Below are 4,688 nucleotides of genomic sequence, written 5' to 3' on the forward strand. Positions count from 1 at the left end.
CGCTGACTTTCCCCTTTCATCTCATGTACTATCTCTGAAGTAATTAAGGAGAGATATTCAACATACAGTATCTGTCGGAAATGTCAAGCTGTTATCTAAGACTTCCAAAACCTCTTGCTCTTGCTTAGTGGTGATCGCTCTGGAGTAATGCCATCCTCAAAATGGAAGAAACGGGTTGCTAATACAAATATTTAAAGTTGACATCAATGAAGGGTTTGGTAATGCTATCAGGACGTTCAAATTTTTTAAACCAATCAGAATGTTCATAGTTAGAGCTCTAACTTATAGATCCCACCTAATAGGTCCAGTGATGGCTAGGTTGGTATGAGTCTTGATTGGTTGGCTTCTGAAAAAAAGCTTCTGAGGTTTAGAATTTCCACTTTGAAATTTCAGACTTGATTTTCCCTTAAGAAAAATGTATCAACCCCTACAAAAATGTCCATTAATTATAATCCACATAATATTTCACTTTTCCTGTTGCTTCAGGATTATTTTCCTGCTGTAGCAAACTGGCCCAAATTATATATACATATTTCTTTTTCTTTTAACCTATATTTAACTAGGCAAGTCAGTTAAGAACTATTTCTTATTTGCAGTGACGGCCGACACCGGCAAAACCCAGATGACGCTGGGCAGATTATGCGGCGCCCTATGGGACGGGACTCCCAATCACAGCCGGTTGTGATACAGCCTGGATTTGAACCAGGGTGTCTGTAGTGACGCCTCAAGCACTTGAGATGCAGTGCCTTAAACCGCTGCACCGCTCGGGAGCCCCAAATTAAGATCCGACATCTGTATAATGAGCGGACAGGAACAGGAAGGGTTGAGTGAAAGAGGTAATGACAGGGCCCGAAGCTGCTCTAATACTAATAAAACTGTGTGACAACTCTACAGAAATGTTGCTGCAATTAATGAACCTCCCGGACGTCTTGCTGTCTGGTGCCAAGGCACATGTGGAACCTCTAAAAGGCTGTATTTCTGGGGGAGCAGATTATCCCCTCAAACCAGTCACACCAGGATATCAGGATGCAGCTCTCTGACTGAAGTTAAAGGGCCGTTCAGGACTCCTGATCCCCTCAAAGCACAACATCCACACGCACACTCACATGGAGGCGCAGAAACACACACTCACGAACACACACACAAACACAAACACATCACGTACACTCAGAACCAGTTTAGACAGTAAAATACAAAAAAATTCCACATAATCGATATAGAGAGAGACAGATAGAGGGACAGAGAGCGAGAGAGACAGATAGGGAGAGAGAGAGACAAAAAGGGAGAGAGAGCGAAAGAGAGAAATAGAAAAAAAGAGAGAGAGAGACAGAGTGAGAGAGAGAAAAGGAGAGATGCAGGGAGAGGTGCATGCTATCCAGCAGGAAAGGCAGGCTACACAACAAAAAGTGAGGGAGGGAGGAGGGGATATTCCAGACAGTAATTGCTGGAACTGCATGAGGGCAGATCCAAGGCCTTGGGCTGATATTAAAGTGACCTTTGAGGAGCAGACACAGACAGACAGGACAGGCCTCTAAACAAGACTGTCTCCACTGAGGAATGGGCCTGAACTCCCTCCCATTCCGGTAGCCCACGGTAACTCACCCTCAAACACAGTGTGCCTGCTGGCTGGGTTGCCAGGTTTGAAAAAATATATACAGATAATAGTCAACAGTAGAGGGGAGTACAAAAATAAATATGCCTGCTGGGTTGCCAGGTAGGGTGAAGTTTTGCACAATATATGAATGTTCAAGAGATGTTAATCTAACTGTTGAGATGGATAAAAAAAAGAGAAATACATCAACTGGGTTGCCAGGGTGAGGGAGAATTTAAAAAGTTATAGAGATGCTCAAACTGTTGGCGCGAGGTAAACAGAGAGTTAAAATCTCTACCACCACTGTGAAGTTAAATCGGGACAATGTCTGTGAGTTGACTGCTGGTAGACTGAGCTACGGTCTACTGACTAGATACAGTATATTACTCCTATGCTCAGAGTACGTTTCTTGAAATCTGTGTTGTGTTTTCTCTTTGTGAGAGAAGAAATTCAAGTTGTGAAAAGAAGAATGATCTCCTTTAGTACAGTACAGTATCTTTGTACAGCAATTCCAAAAATCTCTCTCATATCGCTGATATTTACTTCATCAAAAGTCTTGCAGACTCTTAAAAAAAATCCTGTGTGTCTATACGGGTAGCCAAGGCAGGTGGTCCAACCACTACTATATAAAAACCCACACAGTGAGTGTGTGATTGCACCAAACTCCATGTAATGGTAAGGAATCAGCTTGAGTGCCCGGTTATTGTGACGAGCAAAAATAATCACAATACGCATAATTGGCCTGAGACGATGTCGTTAAGTCAAATTGTAATTAAACATAATTGTCAGTTTGGATGTAAACAGGTTCAATTACCCCTGTTCTTAGTATTCCACTAACATAGTAAAAAATGGCATAGCCTGAGGTTATGGTACTGAAAGTCAATTGAGATTTACAGCAGACCTGGATTCAAATACTATTTGAAATCATTTAAAATACTTGAGTTGGGCTTGATTGAGTTTGCCTGGCACAATGCAACCAATAGTGTAGTCACAAAACTGTCAACTCTGCCCGACTGGTACTTCAGGCAGGCTAAAGTAAATGTTGAAAGTATCTGAAAGATCTCACTAAGTATTTGAACCCAGGTCTGATTTACAGTCTACTAAACACACCACTAAAAATATCTCTACAAATTCAATACTGTAAACAAAATACATAGCATGGATAATCTGTGATGATTCTCAACAAAATTCATAGGATGTAGAATATCCCATAGCAGTTCATGCAACCCAACTCGTGCAACGGGAACAGAACGATATGCATGCATTTCGTTTACAATAACAAGCATTGTTCATGTAAACGTACCAAACAAGAGACATATTCAGATACATAAACATATCTAACCTGCATCGCCAACTATTGTCTCTGTTTCACACACACGCAAGCTCATACGCAGCTCACACACACACGCCGGCGCACACGTACACATACACGCACAAACCTTCTAAGCATTCACATGTTGCAGTGAGCCTACGCAATACCTTCGTGAGAGAACAGTTACCGGACGCATGTCCCAGTAAGGTCAGAATTTGGGTGGAGAAAGCTGATCCGAGAGCAATGCTGGCCTTTCTAAAATGTTCGAGACATACTCCTGTGTATGTGTGTGTCTGTGTGCTTGCATGCATGCATTTGTGCATCACGGTTGGGCTCAATCCGAATTGAAGGCAGTCAATTCAGGAAGTGATTTGAATTTAAAATTCAGACATTTTTTTACTTTTGAAATAAATAACTTCGGCCCTGGTGTGCATGTGTGCAAATGTGTTTGTGTGAGACAGAGAGCAACCGTGACTGTGTGCTCGTGTGTGCGTGTATGTGAGTGCATGTGTGCTAGTGTCGTTTGTGAGCCTGTGCGGGAGAGTGTGTATCCCAGTATCCGTGTCTTGCCCGAGTGTGTTTATTTGCTGTAGGTCAATGGGGCCTTGATGCCTTCAGTTGCCTGGTCTCACACAGTCGCACTGGCTCCATAGTAGGTGGGGTCGGTAGACAACATTACCTAGCCCCAGCAGCCACTATAATTACATTTATTGGACCTGTCACTCAATGACCCACCCAGTCCAGTCCTAGAACACGGGATGGCTGACTTCAGTCTGACTTCAAGGGGAGTAGCCACAAGCAGCTTCTGTAATGGTTAGCCTTGAAATGCCAAAGGGCAGAACGAGGTATCTTTTACGCTTTCAATAATGCCATTTGTCACATACCTCTGACAGTACTCTGTTCTCAACTTCTCAACATTTGTAGCTTATTTTGTCGTTTTTTTTGTTGTTGTCGTTTTTCAGTCGTTTTCGTGCTCTTTCTACTTCTTTGGCATGACGTGATGTAACGAGGTATTTTACTGAAAAAGAGTAGGAAAATGAAAGTGAATTACGGTCTTTTAATACAGAGGAAAATCCAATTTCAGGACCCAAAAGTAGAACAAAATTTGACTTCATAATCTCACAGTATTTACCTTTATGATTAGGTTTTTCAGGAGTTAAAATTATGTGTTCAAATAAATAGTGTTTTTTACAGAAGCCAAGTGTATTGGCGTTAAGAATGTACCGTAAGCTCACTCCACAGCTAGCTTGAAATGTTGACGATGGAGTCATCCATGAGGTACATTTTGTATAGCTCAATCGGTTTGCACGTTGTGAAGGAGGGCGCTCACCTGTGTTGCGGAGCAAAGGATCACTGGTTAGAGCCCAGTATGGGACAGTTGGACAGTGGAGGACGCTACTGTAAGCTGTTAGCTGCACACTGAGCCCCATTACACAAGGACAAACATAAAGCACATATGAGTGACACACAGATTCATAATTTATGGGAGGTTTTACTATATTATAAACTGGGTGGTACGAGCCCTGAATGGTACGAGCCCTGAATGCTGATTGCTGAAAGCCGTGGTATATCAGACTATATATTACAGGCATGACAAACCATTTATTTTTACTATTCTAATTACATTGGTAACCAGTTTATAATAGCAATAAGGCACCTCAAATGTTTGTGGTATGTGGCTAATGTACCACATCTAAGGGCTGTATCCAGACAATCCTCGTTGCGTCGTACCTAAGAACAGCCTTTAGCCATGGTATATTGGCCATATACCACACCCCCTCGGGC

The sequence above is a fragment of the Oncorhynchus kisutch genome, linkage group LG1 (genome assembly GCF_002021735.2).
Source record: "Oncorhynchus kisutch isolate 150728-3 linkage group LG1, Okis_V2, whole genome shotgun sequence".
Taxonomy (NCBI): Eukaryota; Metazoa; Chordata; class Actinopteri; order Salmoniformes; family Salmonidae; genus Oncorhynchus; species Oncorhynchus kisutch.